This window comes from Trichosurus vulpecula, chromosome 1, assembly GCF_011100635.1.
Source record: "Trichosurus vulpecula isolate mTriVul1 chromosome 1, mTriVul1.pri, whole genome shotgun sequence".
In the NCBI taxonomy this organism is placed as follows: Eukaryota; Metazoa; Chordata; class Mammalia; order Diprotodontia; family Phalangeridae; genus Trichosurus; species Trichosurus vulpecula.
The window spans coordinates 121,860,758-121,881,989 of NC_050573.1; the positions used below are offsets into that span (position 1 = coordinate 121,860,758).

Sequence of the window (21,232 nt, forward strand, 5' to 3'; positions counted from 1 at the left end):
AGTCTCCATGTCAGTCTTGAAAGGTAAGGTGCTATAAAGCTTAGGGGTAATCTTCTACATGCAGCCTTTCCTTGTCCCCACAATTGCTAGGAACTTCTCCTCCCAGACTAATTTGTATTTAAATACTTTGTATATACCCGTGTTTGTTAACTTGATATTTGTGCTCTGTGTGTATGTATATAATATATATATATATGTATATGTTTATCATTTATTTGTCTCCTCCACTAGAATGTAATCTCATTGCAAGTAGGGCTTGTTGCATTTCTTTTACTTGTATTGCCAGCACTTGCAGAATGCCAGTTACATAGTAAGCACTTAAGTCCTTGATGGATGATTGATTGAGACAACTGAAAACTTAGGCAGATAAGTTACTTGCCCAGGATCACACCGCTGATGCATGTCTGTGATAAGATTTAAACCAAGCCTTCCTGATTTCCAGGTCCAGCATTTTATCCACTGTGTCACGGTGCTTCTTAGGTAGCAAGAGTGGCACACAAAAGATTAAATGTAGGTCACAGTGTTGTTAGTATTATAATGGTGGATTTATGATCCAGCTGCCTATACAAGGGACAGATGCAGGTCTTCTCCTTCTATCACCAGTTCCTTTAATGAACTGAACCAATATCTCTTCATCATGGAAACTTTCCCCAGTGTCAGCTCTGTAAAATATGCAGATGTCATGAGGTCAAATTTTCAGTAGTCCTGTTTAGAGTTTGATCTTAACCTAAAACCTAAATAAACATCTAGTATGGACTTTCCCAGCATTCCCGGTGATATTGATTGTCATTTTCTGTGATTTGTCCAAGCCAGATTTTGATACATTGCTCCCTTATAAGAATCATTTCTCTCCGCCAGGTTTCATTTTTCATTAAGTGCTAATCTAGCTTCAGAAAATATTGACCATCTTTGCATTCCTAGTATAAACTCTACTTGAGCAAAATGCATTTATATGGTAATGTAAATATATCTTGAAATACATGTAATTATAAATAAGTATATATAATTTAATATATAATTACATTTTGTAATATATAATACATATATATATATATAGATGTGTATTCATGTGTGTATATATGTGTACATATATATGTGTGTATATATGTACATACACACATATATTTTTTTCTATTTGCTGTTTCACTTTTGGATGGCTCTAATCACTGGGAAGTTTTTTCCTGTACTTTTACCTGATATGTCTAGTTCTGGTCTAAAGGGCCTGGAATAAAAAAGTCATATCCCTTTTCCCGTTACTGTTTTTCAAATACCTAAAGACAATTATTATGTCCTTCCAGAACCTTCTCTTCTCTGAATTAAACATTTTCATTTTCTTCAATTAATTGAGGCACAGCCTCAATAATCCTAGCATTGATATTTATTCAGTATGGTCTCTTCCTTTCTAATTCCAAAGACAGCTTCAGATGTAGGTTATTTATCGATCTTCAGAGTTTCTTAAAAAGCAACTCTTAGAATTGTTGACAGTTTCCATCTGTCCAGAAGGCACTTACCAGCTACTTTGAATCAGAAGAAAACTCACCGATTTTTCACCTGCAAAATTAACTCTTGAAGAGGGAATGGGATAATTAGCACAGCTGAACAACATTCGCATTTACAGATTTAAATCAGTTGGCTTAGGTTTAAAATTGTTTATTTTTTCCCATACTTAATTTGGTTTGTGAATTCGAAATAAAAATTCTGACAGAGTGACTGTTTGAAGCCCAAGTCCAAGAATACAGGCAACTTTCATATTCCCTTTCATGTAAGGTTTCGAATCTTTTCAGGTCTGATGAAACTTCACTCTCTTGCTGTGCCTGGAATTCTTCCTGTATTCTCTAACGAGTCACCTAACCTCTGCTTCATCTCTTCCATCTGTAAAGTGCTCTTTTATACCTGCTAGCTTTAAAGAACTGCTTGTGTGGATAAAGAAATTTCTTGGAATGGCATAAAAAAGAGGCTTTTGAATATCTATATTTTAAACACACACAGGTATCTCAGTGTAACAATTTGAGTTTTAGCAGAAGGATGCATAAGTCTACATTACCTGATTCTTATAACTTGCATGAGATAATATTGATTTTTTTCTCTGACCCATCTTCTCTAAATGAGGGTCAAACTGACCCAATTTGGAGAGCAATGGTTCCAATTCTAAAGTCTCCCCTTGGCAGCATTCATTCTACTTCTTGAGATTTCTCATGTTCAGCTGAAAATGATCCTACTGAATATGAGGCTTCTCATATTCAGCTGAAATTGATCCAGCTGAATATTTGTCCAGGCTTCCTTTTTTTCCTTCAAATTTTAAAGAATACCAACAATAGCTTTGTCTTTTTTAGGCTACTAGAATAGAACTTTGCATACCAGCTACCATTGTTTCATTTAGTGCTGATTACCCTGAGCAGTTTTATCACTTGATATTTCTGTCATATTCTTCCAAACCTTTTCATAGTTTTAAAGTTCCCCATGGTGCCCAGTGTGCTGCATCCATGACAAGAAACAAAAGAAAGGGGGTTATTATTTTATGTGCTTTACCAGGGGGAACAATGATTAGCACTGCCCAGTAGAGCCAAATAAAGCTCTGACATATTGAACTACTGTTGTGCGTTTTCGACTCGTTTTAGAGTCTTTACAACTTCTTTCCCTGGGATACTCTGCTTAATATGTCAGTATCTTCACATCTTGGTTAGATGCTTTTTTGTGTGCAAATAACTTACTTTATTGAACTGTAATAATAGCTTCTTTTTCATATAGTAATACCTCATTTAACCCGCATTATTGGAAAATGAAGCAAGGCATATAAGTGAATTTTCAGACAATTGAAATTTACTACCTAGTCATCAAAATTTTATTTTAACAATTTTAGTGAAAGTTGTTACTAAATTTTATTGTATTAGTTGTGTATATATTTTATACATACAGATGGGTAAATGCTCTTTCCCCTGTTAATATGTAAGTTCATTGAGGGCAGGGACTGACTCAATTATTCTTTTTTTTCTACACAGTGCTGGACACATGAAATATAATGAATGTGTAGTTAATAAATGTCTTCTTATTCTTTGATTAACCTCTCAACTGCTTCTCAGAATAAGAATTAAAAGAGACCTAGAGCCTATCTGTCTATTTTAGCTTATATAAGAACAAAAAAACCTATCTATTATGTCCCCAACAAGTTTCTATTCATCCTTTGGTTGAAGAATTCCAACAATGGGGAATCCTCTGCCTCCTATGCATATCCACTGAACTTTGAACAGCTCTGATTATCAAATTTTTCTGAGTGTAGTCAGTCCTTGGGATCAGAGCAATATTTGAGACAGAATTTATTTCCAAAAGGCAGTAATTCTGCAACTTCATTTTCCTAGTTCTGATTTCTGGGACTAAACAGAATAAATCACATCCTTTTGATGACAGGCCTTTAAATATGTGAACAAAACTATCATGTACCATCTAGGTCTCTTCTCCAAGCTAAACATTCTCATTTCTTTCATTTTCTCCAGTCTTCTTGCCATTCTAATCACCCTAGTTTGAACAAGTATCAGTTTGTCTGTCTTTCCTAAAATATAGTAGGTAGAACCGGTACTACCCTTAGATGTAGGCAGATAGGGTCCTTAGACTAGGTCTTTTTCACAGGACCCCATACTTTGGAAGCCCCCATTTATCATTGGCATAAAAATTAGTAGATGGGGATGGGAGGCGAGAGGAGGAAGCCCTCCTTCTTTCCCAGAACTCTCAGGCTAGGCTGGACTAATTCTCTAAAATGTTCTCCAACACGGGGAGATAGGTGCTGTTATTATCCAGTTTACAATGGAGAAACTGAAGATGAAAAAGGTTAAGTGACTTCCTCAGGATCACATAGCCTATAAATGTTAGAGGAAAGATTCAAACTTAGGGCTTCCTGACTGCAAGCCCAACATTCTCTCCATTATGTCACCTAGACTAGGCATCTCAATCGCTGTCTTTGAAACCACAGAAAGAGTCCATTTGGATTTGGAAATACTTTTTCATTCTCTGTTGCTTCAGAGTAGGGGACTGAAAGCAGTGTGTATATCTTCAAGGAGGTAGACTTCTGCTCAATGTAAGGAGCTGTTGAGAGGCAGATTAACTTAGAGAAGGCCGGGCCCTGACACTTGCCAGCTGTGTGACCTTGGACCAGTCATTTAAATTCTGTGTTCTAGGCCAATGTTCTCAAAACTATTTCGGTAGTGTGCCCCTCTCGGTAAAAAAAAATAGTTTATTTATAAATATGTGCATGGTCTACTGTACTAGTATGTTACATTATGAAACATACACAAAAATAGTCAATAAAAAGAGATAAAAGTAAAATAAACCATTTTCATTTTTTCATTTTTCAATGGTACAAAAACCTTTTGCTCCCCCTAAAATATTAATTTTTAGTGAGAGCAATGTGATTAAATATGTCTTGCCATTAAAAAACTGTCCTGTGTATGAACAAATAGTAGTTATTTTAGAGATTAATTATTCAGTTGATCTGATTTATGTAGTTAGCCAAGCTTGTGGATTTTTTTAGCTTTTTTATTGAAAGATGCACAAGGCAACAATCAACAGGCCATATTAGTGAAAGTTTTATACTAATTGAAGTTATAAGTTTTAGGATAGGAACTGAACTTGTAAGTTATAGGGTACAGAAAGGTGAGGAAATTCTCTCTACCATTTCAGGCCTGCATCTTCTCTGCAATTTATAGACTTAGAAAATTACCTAGAGAATAAGGAAGTATTGACTTAGCCAGGGTCATATAATCTTTATGTGTCAGAGGCAGGACTTATAACTTGTAACTATGCCACACTGCCTCTCATAATTTTTTACTACTTTTTCTATGATTTCTTTGCTAAAGTTATTCATTCCATACTTTCTTTAAAATTGCATATTGCTTCTATTACATTTTGTAGGCATAACTAATTTTATACAATTATATTCCAGCCAGGCAGGGCTAGAAATTCTTCTCTCTGTCTGCTATCTCCTACCTCTATATGGTTATGTGATATGGCTCCCATGCCTGGAATGTACTCCTTAATTTCTACATTTTTAAAAGTCTTTTCTCTCAGGGTTCAGCTGAGGTGCTGTCTCTTCTGTGATTCTCCTAGCCAGATGTTATCTACCACCTAAATTTTTCTCTTTGTAAAGTTCTATGTGATATGATATGATATGATATGATATGATATGATATGATCATTAGTGTCATGACTATAAGTCCTATAAACTTTAAAATTCTCCCTTCTAATTAAGGATGAATTGACAGTTGCAATCAAAGTACACATGTAGGCTAAATCATCATATGGTGTAAGATCCTGCCTTCTGTTATGTAACATTATGTTATAGGCTGGATAGTTTGTGTATAGAAGAGAGTATTTTATATTTGTACTTTTTGTGTCGGTGTGTATTTAAATTGTCTTAAACAAAGGTGCCAGAAAAAGCATACTAAAATTTTAATATGAAAGTATTGTAATAAGTTTGTGTCATTTATTGAGAAGTAAGTTCCACTTGATGCCATTGTCTTAGATTTCACAATGCTGGTTTATTTGTATATTTAATATAAAGTATTATTTTAATTAAATAAAAGATAGAATTATTATATTTGAGGTTTCAAAAAACAGGGTACTATGAAATGTAAAGGAAGTATCAACTTTCCCTTATCAGGTTTATTTGTACTGCCAAAGCAACAAACAATATTTTAAAATAACAATTATACTCGAGTGTAAAACAACAAAAAGTATCTTTAAAATTATCAATTTCATGCGAATAAATATCATTATGGGAGCCTTCTAATGAAGGATCCTTTTTTCATGCAAAATGTGCCAAGACAGAGTTCTGAACTACAATAAAGTTTTTATCATTGTGTTCTACTTTTCTACATATGCTGCAAAAAGGGAAGTATTTTCAGTTTTTCTTGAAATGTATATTAGTGAGTGATAGTGGGCTGTTCAATGTCTAACTTCTGGGTGTCAGTCACAGAGTGATATTGAAAACATTTTCTAAAAACGATGGCATTTTGAGAGAGTGTGGACAGGATAGGAGTGAGGTGAGTCTTCATGGTGTATATCGTTTTCCTAGAACACCTGAAAGATAGTGTTGTGAATAGTCAGGAGATTAGGTGGGAGTAATTTTAACTGTCAGTGTTCACCCAGGCTGCAAGGAATTATAACATGAGTGATTGCATTGATTGCAATAATAATCCAAATTTAGACAGGTCTTTTGGCTCTGTACAGTTCAGTGTTTTAAATCACAATACTTCTTATGGAAAGGTGAATGTTATAAGCTAATTATTTTAAATCCTCAAGGGTAAATCAGTATACTTCATAGGGACCTATAAATTTTGTAATACATTTTTAATCAAATTGTTTATAGAAAGGGACCAGCCCCACCCCAAAAAAAGAAATTGCCTGTGGCCTTAATGCAGACCCCAAGATTAGAGCAATTTAATTGAACTATTACCTTCATCTTTGTATGCACTAAACCTTTCTTAAAGAAGCCTAGGATTACATCAGCTTTTTTGACTTCCATGTCACATGGACTCTCTGTAATTTCATCAGTGTCTCTCTAAAAGTGTGTTATCCACAAATGGATATAATCACCTAGATATTATCCCACCAATACAGGTGTGTGTGTGTGTGTGTGTGTAGTATATAATTATATATGTAATTACAACTATATATATGTAACCTACCTTGATAAGGACTCTATTACTGTTAATATAACTAAAGATGACAGTGTATTTTTTAATGAGATATATTTTCCTATTGATTTCTGTTGAGCTTGTGGACAGCTAAAAAAATGTATCTTTTTTCATGACAACTTCCAACTATCTTCCATCCTGCACTTATATGATAGGACATTTGATGTAAAATTCAGATTTTTTCTTTTATACCTCAGAGGTCTGTCTACTATTCCAACAATTAGGATACCTTTAAATCCCGGTTCTGTCATGGAAAAAGTTCAATACGATTTAGTAATTGGACAGAGCTAGGGGTATTCTTTTTCTTTTTAATTTAATTTATTTTATCACGAACTTAAAAAATAAAACAAGCATTGCTATAACATAATAGAATAGAAAAAATGACTGCATGTGAAACTGTAAATCTATTATGTACAACATGCTATTCCTTTTAAATATAGAATAAATACAAATCCCTCTACCTTATATCTTATTTATCTGTAGATTTGTTGTAACACCCTATTAGAAATTCTTTAAGGACAAAAACTATATTGTTTAGACTAGATGGTTGCCAATGCCCCTTTCAACTCTGAGATTCTCCGATTGTTTGACTTCAATCAATTAGTCTAAACTCTAACTGAGCAGCAATCTCTCCTAAATGTTTAACAAAGACTAAGGACAGATCAGTTTGGCTGTCAATACAAATCCCTCTCATTTCCTACCTATTAGAAGTTCTTTAATGACAAAAACTATATTGTTTTTTTCCTTTGTTTACCCAGAATCTAGCATACTGCCTTGCCATTAATAGGCACATAACACATTTGCTTAACTGAATTGTTTGTTGAGTTGGTGGGTGGTGATATAAGTGGGACTAGGAATAACCATTACTCAAAAACTATAATGAATCAATAGACAGTTATAAGAAGGTTCCAGTATAGGTAGTGGGTGGAATTCTGGACAGAGAGTGGCACATCAGTATTCTTAGACGTATCATCTTATCTATGATCTCATCAACATTGGTGCTACTTCTAATAATGTAAGTTGCAACCATCCCACTTTCCCATCCTGTTTAATTCTTGTCTCTGTCTTTTTTATAACCCATCTACTAAAATCAGTCTTCATTTTTAAACAAATATTTCTAGGTTACCAATATAGCATTTGAGATATCCACTTATTTTGGATAATTCTTGATACATGACCATCCCCTCTCCTTATTTGTTCACATATTTCTTTGATTTATTTTATGCCATTCCTCTGACCCAGGTCATTACTGGTAAGATCTTACAACCTACTTATCACCAATGTGCTTTCCATTTCTCTCTGAGTTACTTATAATTTCAATTTGTCCAAGACATTGATGTTACATTATTCACAATCTTATACCAGTAACAAAAGAATAGTACTATAATTCATGTTAAATTTTGCTTTTTGCAGTGTTAAACAGGTTAATATAATTTAAAATGGGGTGTATAGGTATTCAAGAAGGACTAACACCTCTGGTGTGAGGGCTTGCCAAGCCCTTTTCAGGGATGCTCGTCTACCTTTGGTGTCCACAAGGCACTTAACTCTCACCTACGGCTCCAAAAAGTTGTAGCATGTGCACTGGCTACACCCCGATAAACTATCTCACCACACAAGCTAAACCAGGTTGAGAGTAACCAATGGACTGCAAACCCATCAGTGAGTTGGAGGGGGGGATATCTACCCAAGCATGTGAAGACTTCCCCCAGTGGAATGTGTGGATAAGAAAAGTTTGTTCCAATGACCATGAAGGCAGCTGAAGCAAGCACTGTGGAGCACTTAGAGCTTGGTCAGACATCGAAGATGTCACAATCATCCACTGAATCCTGAGCCATCACCAGTCTGGAATTGCCACTGAACTTTGATAACTCTGTAAGAAAGAGTGAGGCTGATGACTTCGTGTCACTCTGCCACACTTAAATCCAAATTACATGCAAGTCAAGACATCACCCTGTAATAGTATTTGTCCTCTTTGAAAACAAATGACAAACAACAATCATATAAGGTATTGTATGCTTTTCCAAATCCACCCCATTCTCCTCCAATTTCGGACTCAACTCATTTTCCATCTCCAGTTGTTGTCCTAGATGCAAGTGGACAGCTGTATGGATAAATGGATGGACAGATAGAGGGGGGAGGAGGCCAACAGACAGACAGAGATTGGATTTGTGTTTTCATTGATGTAGAGAACTCCCACATGAAAGAACTTTCTCTACCAGTGTAGTTTGGTACCTTCTCCACAACCTATAGTCTTAGAGTTTCTTGAGTAGTGAGAGGTTAAGTGACTTGTCCAGGGTCACACAATCAATATGTGTCAGAGGAAGGACTTGAACCCAGATCTTTCTGATTTAGGGACCAGATCTCTATCCTCCATGCCATGTTGCCTCTTGCATATGTGCCCATATATGTACAATAATAGATTTACTTAAGTGTGCTGCCTGCATGTCAAACTGCATGTCTTACCATGCTACTAACAAGAGTCTAGACAGGTTTGAGATTAGCACCAGGTATGTCCAGTAGTGTTCAACCCTGAAGATTGGTGAAGTATACCGTAAGAAGAGCCTGGTGGCAGGAGTAGACAGAAGTCCACATTGACCCATGAGTAGCATCTGGCTGCAGGTAGTAGGTTACCTGCAGTTAAGGGGCATGATTTTAATGATAGCAGCATCACTGTAAAAGGCAGAGTAGCGGAGCCAAGACTTAGGCCTGGGAGAAGATGATGAGAACCCAATGATTGGAACCAGGGAATCAGGTAGAAGTCTTTTTCACAGTGAAAAAACCTCACTGACCATAACTGAGGTACAATGTAAGAACCCCAAGTGTAGGAATCCCAAAAAAGTAATGCTGCATAAGGGGGGCAGTGCTTAGGGGAAAGATTTATTTCAGGAACTGGGTTATAGAACCTAGCCTGCATGTAGAATCACTGTGACTCCCAGCAGAGGAACCTGGATATCACAAAGCCACAGTACTTTCTCGTGGACCTTAATCTTGTCTTACATGAGTCCATTAATCAGCATTCTTTGAGTAAAGTAATTCAGTCAGTATAATCCAACAAACATTAATTAGATTCCTACTGAGTACAGAGAGCTGAAGTGGGTTCCAAAGGAAATAGATTTTATGGAACCCTACAATTATTCTCCATATCGCATTTTTCATATATATTGGGATAACACGAGACCTTGTCAAATGCCTTGTTAAAAATCCATATGCACTTTGTCTATGGCATTCCTCTGATGTCCAGTCTAATAACTTTATCAGTCTTCCCCTTTGGTGCCCATAAACCAATAATCTATTAATCGATTCCAGAATTTTGCAAGAAATTTATATTAACTTGACAATAAAACTTCTAGAGATCACTTTCCCTCTTCCCAGCTTTTTAGAAATTTAGAGCATTTGTTTATCTCCAGTCCCAAAGACTTCTACCATCTTTCATTACTTCCCAAAGGTTACTGACAGGGATTGAACAGTCACATATATGAGTCTTTCAGTATGTTGGGACGGGATTCATCTGGTCCTAGCAACAAGGTAATTTAGTGTTCTCTTCCTTTCCATCTTCCTTACTTGTTTTATCTGCTCTCTTAGGTTCCAATTCCCTGTTAACACTTTTTGCTTTATGCTTTCAAGTTTAAATATCATGCTCCATGATGAAGAAATAGGAGCTAAAATCTGGATGCAAACCACTAACCAGCCAGGATCTCCACTAATTTAACACAACCATACTCTCCTGGCTCTCCACCAACCTCCTCACATTTCCTACCCATACCCCTGCCCTCATGCCATCCATTACCTCTTAAAATAGTACCATTTAAAGACTGCAGTGCTCTTTTCTTTCGCTCAGTCTTCTTTGGGCCCAAACAGATTTTTAAAGCCTTTTCTGCTTTTCTTTTTCCCCCACTCTATTTTCTTTTTATTCTGAACTTAACAAACACCAAATAAAATGAGCATTTCCTTTTACAATGTGAACCAGTAGGAAAGGATTGTATATAATACTGTTAATCTCTATTATATAGAGCTTGCCTTTCTTTTAAGTATATAATAAATTCAACATGTAACTTTCAAAGTTCTCCTCCTTGCCAGTGATTCCTTTGGTTCTGGTTCTTTCTTTTTTTTTTTTTGGAATTCTAGCTCTCCTCCTTCCCTAACTCTCCTCCTTCCACCCACCCTCTGCCATAATAGGAAGTAAAGGAAGGGAGAGAGAAGGGAGGGAGGAAGAAAGGAAGGAAGAAAGAAAGAAAACCCTTGTAACAAATGTGCAAAGTCAAGCAAAATACATTCTCCTGTTAGATCAAAAATATATGTTTCATTCTGTACCAAGAGTCTATCAAATCTCCGGCAGGTAGTGGGCGACATGTTTCATCAATCCTGTAAAGTTAGGTTGGTTATTGCATTCATCAAAGTCCTTAAGTCTTTCATTTATTTGCCTTTACCATGTTGTTATACAAATTGTTCTCCAGGTTCTGCTGCCTTCATTTTGCATCAGTTCATGAAAGTATTCCCGGGTTTCTCTGAAACTATCTCTTTCATCATTTTATAGCACAATGATATTCTGTTGCAGCTATATGCTATAATTTGTTCATTCATTCCTCAATTAAAAGTTACTGATTTTTTTACATTGCCTTTATTTCTAAATGTATCTTTTCCCCTTTCCTTCCTTAGTGAGCCATCCTCTATAATAAATATTTTTTTTATAAAGGGAAAAATAAGTTCATCACAACCAACCATGTAAATTGCATTTACCTATGTAATATTTCATACCTATAATCCCCAAATATGGCAATGTATTCACTATTGCATGCCCATGGTCTCCTACCTCTTCAAAGAAAGGAGGAAGGGTTTAATTTCTCCTCTCTTCTCCAGAACCAAGCTTTTTAATCACTATAATTACACAGCATTTAAGGTGTTTTTTAAAAATTCTTTCTACTTATATTGTTAGCATAATTTTGTATATTGTTTTCCTGATTCTGTTTATTGTTTTGGATTCCTGGCTCTGAATCAGTTCATGTAACTCTTCCCAAACTTTTCTATATTCTTTACATTCATCGTGTCTTAAAACAAATTGATACTAAATTACGTTTATGTACTACAACTTGTTTAGCCATTCTTTAATTGATATCTCCCGTATATCTCTTGCTGTCTTGACTTTTAGTGTCTCTGACCAAAAAATCATGCCTATATTCTGGTGGCACAGCAGAAAGCACACTGGTTCAGACTCTTAATGACTATGTGATCATGAGTGTGCCACTCAAACTCTTAAAGCCTCAGTTTCCATGTCTGCAAACTAGGGATAATTAAGCTTGCACTATTTACCTCATAGACTCATTGTAAGGAAAGAGTTTTGCAAATCTTAAGTACTATTACTATATATGTTTAACATTCTCTGTCCTCTAAACATTTTGAAATCCACTTTCTTAAAAGTCCAGTAAATGTGACTTTACCTGCCTAGAATTTCGTTGTTTCTCTATTGTTTATTATTATGTAGTATTTTGAGAAATATTTATATTTTTCAGTTTGGACACTCCTTCCTCTGATGTAACTCATCATATACCTCAGCCTAATGGCTTCCATAGGCTCCAAACCACAGATTGACATCCAGGTCATAAGGTATTAGAGGAGGAATTTTGTAGAGGAAATACATCAGTACTTTCAGGGACATGTAATTTCATCAGCACAGGTACTTCCCTGCACTGACCCAGATAACAAAGTCTCTAGAATTTAATAGAAGGTCCATGACTGAAAAATGTATTACCCTTTGGCCAACCTGATGATGAGCCCCTGTGAGCTTTGCTAAGCTGTTGCTTAGACAGTAGTACATTGGTAGTCCCATGCTTGAAGCTCTTTCACCTTAGTAATACCTAGACCCAGGCATAACTAACAATCTTTGTACCTAGGTCAAAGAGTGAGGGGGTGAGAAGGGAGCTCGCCTGAGGTGCCTCTACTAGGGGGAAAGGAAGCACACTCTAGGACATCTCATGGTTTCTCTGTGTTGCTGAAGGACTTTCTACTATTTGGGGGAATAGGAAGAGAGACCAAGGGATCTAGGGATATGTTCAAGGGGAGAAGGAAGCACCAAATCCTGATGTGGTAAATTTCATAGGTTTTAGTGCCTTCTCAATTTTAGCACCCTGAAGTAAAGCCCTAGTTGTCTGTCCTAGCTATGGCTCTGGTAGGATGAACCAGAGCTTACAATCCACTAGCATAACTTGTGAGAATATAAGGTTACCTCCACACCATGAGAAACTAATTCAAATCCTAAAATAACACAATTACTCTTTTTCAAGGTTTGTTTCACCAGTATTGTCAATCAGTTCTTCCTCATTGGAGAGAATTTTGCCAGTCACAGTTTCTTTTGTTGCTTCTTCTGACTTCTAAGAAATGAAATTATTAGCAAAAAAAAAAAAAATGATATAGCAGTCACAATGTCTCTTAACAGGATAAGACTTTCGAGACTTCTAATAGATGTCCAGAGAGTTGGAATATCCCACCACTGCTATGTTTCCCCTCTTTTCCACACATACAACATGCATGCGCAGGCAAACACGCGCGCGCGCACACACACACACACACACACATATTCTGTTTAAGCGAGAGCTCTTTTAACGATCTCCCTAGTAAGATGATTTCTATTTCCTTCTCCTTTTGTCTTCAACCAAATGCTCTCCATTGTTCTCCCTGCTCAGTAGTTCATGGATTTCTATGCAGATGTATAGTATACCTTAACCTTTAGTACTACTTTTCCCCATCCCTTCTTTTGTCTCAGTGCTTTGGGGGTCTATTTCAGTTATTTGGGGGGCTATGGGCCGTTTTGCAAAATAATGAGTCTGCCAGAAGTCTGACTTCCATTTAAGAAAGGTATAGGGCGGGGTGGAGCCAAGATGGCAGCTGGAAAGCAGGGATTTGTGTGAGCTCCCCACCAGGTCCCTCCAAAAACCTATAAAAATGGCTCTGAACAAATTCTAGAATTACAGAACCCACAAAATAGCAGAGGGAAACAGGGATCCAGCCCAGGACAGCCTGGATGGTCGCTGGATGAGGTCTATCGCTCATGGAGTGGAGGGGAGCGGAGCCCAGCATGGGCGGTGGCAGGACCAACCATACCAGGAACTGGCGAAACAGGCCCTAGCTCCCTGAAGCAGTGACATGTGGCAGTTACCCACCAAAGACAACAGAGAAGATTAGTGGGAAAAGCTGTTGGGACAGAGTGAAAAGAGTTCGTGGTTTGGCCACCACCCCAGGGCAGCGGGGGTGGTGCAGCTACAGAACTACAGCTGCAGGTGCTTCGGGCCCAAGGCCGACCTGGTAGGAGGAATTAAGTGGCAGATCAGAGCAGAAGTGCAGAGCCTGCTGAAGATTTGCTTCAGGTCTGGGTTGGTGGTTCTTGGGGAAGGAGGAGTGCTGGTGTGGCAGAGCTGACTGAATAGAAATAGCTCTGAAATCAGCAGCACATCCCCTCAAGCTTGGAACAAAGTACTCTTTACTAGAGCAGTCATACCCTGCTGAAAAAACTCAAGGGTCAAGTAAGTTGGCTGGTAACATGGCCAGGCAGCGAAAACGCACTCAGATTCAGTCTCAGTTTTTGGAATCTTTCTTTGGTGACAAAGAAGACCAAAACATACAGCCAGAAGAAGTCAACAAAGTCAAAGAGCCTACATCAAAAGCCTCCAAGAAAAACACGAACTGGTCTCAGGCCATGGAAGAGCTCAAAAAGGATCTGGAAAAGCAAGTAAGAGAAGTAGAGGAAAAATTGGGATGAGAAATGAGAATGATATGAGAAAACCATGAAAAACAAGTCAATGAATTGCTAAAGGAGACCCAAAAAATACTGAAAAAAAATATTGAAGAAAACAACACCTTAAAAAATAGACTAACTCAAATGGCAAAAGAGCTCCAAAAAGCCAATGAGGAGAAGAATGCCTTGAAAGGCAGAATTAGCCAAATGGAAAAGGAGGTCCAAAAGACCACTGAAGAAAATACTACCTTAAAAATTAGATTGGAGCGGAGGGGGCGGAGCCAAGATGGCAGCTGGTAAGCAGGGACTAGAGTGAGCTCTGTACCCGAGTCCCTCCAAAAACCTATAAAAAATGGCTCTGAACCAATTCTAGAACGGCAGAACCCACAGAACAGCAGAGGGAAGCAGGGCTCCAGCCCAGGACAGCCTGGATGGTCTCTGGGTGAGGTCTATTCCACACGGAGCTGGGAGCTGGGAGCTGGGAATGGAGTGGAGCAGAGCCCAGCCTGAGCGGCGTGGACCATCCAGACCAGAAGCTGGGCGGAGGGGGCCCTAGCGCCCTGAATATGTGAGCTGCAGCAGTTACCAGACCCCTCGACCCACAAACACCAAAGACTGCGGAGAAGGTTAGTGGGAAAAGCTGCGGGAGTGGAAGGAGTTCACGGTTTGGCTTCCAGCCCCGGGGGCAGCAGAGGTGGGGCAGCTACAGCTGTTGTTACTTCTGGCTCCAGGCCCACCTGGTGGGAGGAATTAAGTGGCGGATCAGAGCAGGAGTGCAACAGCCTGCTGAAGATCTAAGCCCAGTCTGGACTGGGGGTTCTTGGGGAACGAGTAGTGCGGGTCTGACAGAGCTGGCACCTCCCCCCCAAACGTGGAACATAGAACTCGTTAGTCTACAAGCAGTCATACCCCACTGAAAAACTCAAGGGTCAAGTTAGTTGGTTGGGAATATGGCCAGGCAGCGAAAACAGGCCCAGATTCAGTCTCAGACTTTGGATTCTTTCTTTGGTGACAAAGAAGACCAAAACATAGAGCCTAAAGAAGACAACAAAGTCATAGAGCCTACAACAAAAGCCTCCAAGAAAAACATGAACTGGCCCCAGGCCATAGAAGAACTCAAAAAGGATTTGGAAAAGCAAGTTAGAGAACTAGAGGAAAAATTGGGAAGAGAAATGAGAAGGATGCAAGAAAACCATGAAAAACAAGTCAATGATTTGCTAAAGGAGACCCAAAAAAATACTGAAAAATACACTGAAGAAAACAACACCTTAAAAAACAGACTAACTCAAATGGCAAAAGAGCTCCAAAAAGCCAGTGAGGATGCAGAAAGGCAGAATTAGCCAAATGGAAAAGGAGGTCCAAAAGACCACTGAAGAAAATACTACTTTAAAAATTAGATTGGAGCAAGTGGAAGCTAGTGACTTTAAGAGAAATCAGGATATTATAAAACAGAACCAGAGGAATGAAAAAATGGAAGACAATGTGAAATATCTCCTTGGAAAAACCACTGACCTGGAAAATAGATCCAGGAGAGATAATTTAAAAATTATTGGACTACCTGAAAGCCATGATCAAAAAAAGAGCCTAGATACCATCTTTCAAGAAATTATCAAGGAGAACTGCCCTGATATTCTAGAGCCACAGGGCAAAATAGAAATTGAAAGAATTCACTGATCACCTCCTCAAAAAGATCCCCAAAAGAAAACTCCTAGGAATATTGTCGCCAAATTCCAGAGCTCCCAGGTCAAGGAGAAAATACTGCAAGCAGCCAGAAAGAAGCAGTTTGAGTATTGTGGAAAACAATCAGGATAACACAGTTTCCACATTAAGGGACTGAAGGGCTTGGAGTACGATATTCTGGAGGTCAATGGAGCTAGGATTAAAACCAAGAATCACCTACCCAGCAAAACTGAGTATCATGCTCCAAGGCAAAATATGGATTTTCAATAAAATAGAGGACTTTCAAGCTTTCTCAGTGAAAAGACCAGAGCTGAATAGAAAATTTGACTTTCAAACACAAGAATCAAGAGAAGCATGAAAAGGTAAACAAAAAAGAGAAATCATAAGGGACTTACTAAAATTGAACTGTTTTGTTTACATTCCTATGTGGAAAGATGATGTGTATGATTCATGAGACCTCAGTATCATAGTAGCTGAAAGGAATATGCATATATATGTGTATGTATACATATATATATATATATACACATACATATGTGTGTGTCCATGTATATATGTAGGTGTGTGTATATATATATATATATATATATATATATATATATATATGTATAGACAGAGGGCACAGGGTGAGTTGAATATGAAGGGATGATATCTAAAAAAATAAAATTAAATTAAGGGATAAGAGAGGAATATATTGAGAGAGGGAGAAAGGGAGAGATAGAATAGGGTAAATTATCTCACATAAAAGTGGCAAGAAAAAGCTGTTCTGTAGGAAGGGAAGAGGGGGCAGGTGAGGAAGAATAAGTAAATCTTTTTTTTCTGGAGGTATAGGTATGAGGCTAATGCCAAATAGATTTATTATATTTAGAAAAAGAAAAAAGCACACTTAAATGTTAGAGGTTTATCATCCAAAAGAACGAGATAGTTAAGCCTTTGTTTCTTCAATGACAACTCCCAGACCCACGGCCCAAGCCTCAGGTAATCCAACCAAGATGTTGGAAGGCAGAGTACACAGTTGTCCCCATCAGTCCTAGGAGAGCAAAGGAACCCACTATGCCTCAATTCCGCTTGCAGAGTTCTCCTGTGTAGTAGCCATAAGCATAAAGTACACGTCCAATTATCCATGCAATCCTCAAACCAGAAACTAAGTGAGGATGGTAAATGCCTCCAATAGCTAGAAAGAAAAAATAGGGAGGATATACTTCCAATGCATTCTGGTGGGCTCGCTGAATGCAGTTGAAAATGTGCCCATTTTCAGGATCGGTACTGTACGTGTTGGGATACTCCACCTTGTCCTTCCTCCGGGCCTTGCCTACATTGATGGCAAGATGAGTGACCAATATGAAACTGGCAGCTCCAGTGAGAATCACAAAACCATATTCCTTTGAGAGGAGAGCCATCTTGGCACTAAATTACCTTCCCACAACAGTTCAAGAATGAGTAAATCTTGCTCTCATCGGATTTGACCTGAGGAGGGAATACCATACACACTCAATTGGATATCTTACCCCACAGGAAAGAAGGAGGAAGAAGATAAAAAAGGGGGGACGATGGAAGGGAGTGCAGACAGGGGGAGGAGGTAATCAAAAACAAACACTTTCGAAAAGGGACAGGGTTAAGAGAGAAAATTCAGTAAAGGGGGATAGGTTAGGAAGGAGCAAAACATAGTTAATCTTTCACAATATGAGTATTGTGGAAGGGTTTTACATAATGATATGCATGTGTCCTATATTGAATCGCTTGCCTTCTTAGGGAGGGTGGGCAGGGAGGGAAGAGGGGAGAGAATGTGGAACTCAAAGTTTTAAAAACAGATGTTCAAAAACAAAAAAAAAGTTTTTGCATGCAACTAGGAAATAAGATACACAGGCAATGGGGCATAGAAATTTATCTTGCCCTACAAGAGAAGAAGGGAAAGGGGGATGGGAGGGGAGTGGGGTGACAGATGGGAGGGCTGACTGGGGAATGGGGCAACCAGAATATACGCCATCTTGGAGTGGGCAGGAGGGTAGAAATGGGGAGAAAGTTTGTAATTCAAACTTTTGTGAAAATCAATGGTGAAAACTAAATATATTAAATAAATTAAATTAAAAAGTGAAAAAAAAGGTGTAACCATATTAAAAATGCTCATACTAGATTTTTAATGGACTCCTGCTTCTCCAAATTACCCTATTTTTATAAATAGTCAGTAACATTCATAGATAATCTTGTTTTATGCTTCATAATAAGCACTGTGTTAGAAACTGTAAAATAGAAAAGAAAATATAGCTCCTAACCTCAGGAAGCTTATTTCAGGAGCCACATTCTTCCCATAGGCTGATAGATTGAGAGCTGAGAGGGACCTCATATGTGACCTAGTCCAACCCCTTCATTTTATTAATGAGGAAACTGAAGTATTGAGAACTTAAGTGACTTAGCCAAGGTCACATGGATAGTAAGTGATAAAGGCAGAATCTTGTCAAATTTCTAAGATCTTTTAGAGTGATGACCTAGGGCAGATACCTCTTTAGATGTGATTCTGAGAATCATTTTTCACTGTGTATATGTGGTTTTCTCTTCTTTATATTTCAACTGCACAACCTTGGTTCCCTTATGAGGATGTCATGTGGGACTAAATCAAATACCTGACTGAAGTCTGGAGACGCTAAATGCCTTGCTTCCTTTAGACACTAAGCTTTTTATCCTATCAAAGAAATTAAAGCTGTTGAGCATGATCTGTTTTGATAAATCCATGTTGTCTACTATTTATCTCTGGTTTCCATTCAATTCTTGCCTTTCTGATGGCTTTATTAATTGTTCTGTCAGTTTTTGTTCATTGCTGAAGTCAGATTTGTGATGTAGATTGCTCTCTATCTCTTTGTGTCTCTCTGTCTCTGTCTGTCTCTGTCTCTGTCTCTCTCTCCCCCCCACCTTCTTCTCCCTCTCCCCCTCTCCCTCCCTTCTCCCTCCCTCCCTCTCTCATCTGGTTAGGTAAGTGGTGCATTGGATAGAATATTGGGATTCATGTCAGGAAAACCTAAGTTCAAATTCTGCCTTAGATACTAGCTTTGGTAGCCTAGCAAGTCATTTAACCTCTTTCATATTCAGTTTCCTAATGTGTAAAATGAAGGGGTTGGATTTAGTCACCTTTGAACCTACCTTTCACTCCAAAATCTAAGATCCTATGACAAGCAAGTGCTGTTTTTGCCCAAACTTCCCAAACTTCAATAACCTCTTTTTTCTTTCTGGACTTTTCTGTAAAGGTTGATAAGGTTTATAAAAATAGTTTTTATTATCCGATTAGAAATGAGTTGCTTTTGGAAGTCATCAGCAAGTTGGATCGGTGATCTCCTTTCGCCTTAAGTTGGTCTTCCATATTGATTCTGCTGTATGCCTTCCTTGACACCCAGGCTTCTGGTAGCATGTGTTTGCTGAGACAGTAAGTTTGGGCCCTAATAATCTGGAGTTATTTTAAGATTTTCATGGTACATTTTCTTTTTCTGGAGTAAGTCTGGCTTAAGGGTCTTGACCAGATTCCAATTTAGGTAATAGCTTTCTGCCTACCTTTGCTCCTTGTTGTGATTTTAATTAGATATGATGGGTGTTGAGGGTTTTTTTTTTTACATTCTAGCTTAAACATTGGGGCAATGTAACTGTATGATTTAATCAGCTGCTACATTTCACCCCAGATAAGGTGCATTTTCACGATAAACAAATTGAATCCTTCAAAGAATTAGTGGGATAATATATTAGCACTGTCACCCAAGCCACAAAATCTTCCAAGTTTTCACTTGCTTTACAAAACTTTCTACCAACTTGTCATATTTTTTGGTTACTGATGATGGCTGTAAATATCTTTTCATCAAACAACAAATCTTCATTGAGTGCCTTCTTTGTTGTAGGTCAGGGCTGTCCAAAATGCGGCCTGCCCTCAGTGCTGTTTATGCAGCCACCTACAAGCGTAGAAATTTACATAAATGCTTTAGTAAATGAAGCTGAGCTACTGCAGAGCTCTCACTAAAATGGCAAATCAAAATATATTGTCTGTTGTTTCAATAAAAACGTAAGGTTGGACAGCCCTGTTCTAGGTAATGGGGATTTAGAGAGATGTGATTCATGGTCCCTGCCCCCAAGTAGTTTACAAGCTAATTGGAGAGACATGAAATGTACTTAACAATCTAAAGTAATGCTTCAGGGCAACACATCTTGAGTGTGAAAGGGTAAGGCAGAACATAAAGTTTAATGGAGTTGAGGGCAGAGAAAGGTTATTGTAAGCTAAAGTTTAAAGGAGAAGGGTATACTTTGACTAAGTAAAAAAAAATTCCTTATAATGGCATTAGAGGTGGAGATACTAGGGTAAGCAAAGGTATGGAGGTAGAAATGTATCTAATATGTTTGGGGATTAACAAGCCAGAGGAGAGCAGAATGCTCTCTTCCAAAGAAGAACTTTGGAATTGATTGTGTGATGTGGGAGACACTGGCACAGAACCACCCAGCATGGCATGTCTTCATCAAAGAAGATGCTGTGCTCCATAAGCAAAGCAGAAATGAAGTAGTTTAAGTAGCAATGCAAGATGCACAAATTCAGAGAGTGTACCCCAAATGTTCAAATGGACTATTTGTGCCCAGCCTGTGATAGAGCATTCTGAGCTCATATTTGTCTGTTCAGCCGCAGTCGGGCACACCATAACTTGATTCTAACATAGTGATGTCATTTTGGTCTTCTTCAAGAATAAAGGACAACAACCAACCAACCAGAGGAAGACGAGAAGAGTTAAGGTCAGGCTGAGAAGCCAGAATCTTAAAGTTGGAAGACATCTTGGATTAACCTCATGCCCCATTGAGGAATAACCTTTGTAGTATCCCCAGTGAGTGATCACCCTCCCCCAACCCCCACCCGCTCTCTTGGCCAATGATTTCCTTCTCTGTCTGCCTGAGCAGTGTTCTTCCTTGTCTCAAGTAAATGGGCATGTGTTTCTACTTGACTCTAATTTATAGGTTATTCAGTCAATTCAGTGCCCCCCTTTTTTTCTTCTACGGTTATTTTTTGAAATAGATTGCCTTACTTTGTAAGGTTGGGTTTGTAAGCCTGACAGTCAAGTAGCTGATTATTTTTTGTTCCTGATGAATTGGCCTGTAATTACACCTCTGACCAGGCAATCAA

General features: G+C 38.2%; 1 protein-coding gene and 1 pseudogene across 1 annotated transcript in view; one reads left to right on the forward strand and one right to left on the reverse strand.

The window, feature by feature from the left end:
* The window catches only part of SAMD12 (sterile alpha motif domain containing 12), a 530,415-nt gene that overhangs the window by 252,559 nt on the left and 256,624 nt on the right, over positions 1 to 21,232 (forward strand). The window lies entirely within an intron of this gene.
* On the reverse strand, positions 16,904 to 17,505 carry LOC118848729 (annotated as a pseudogene).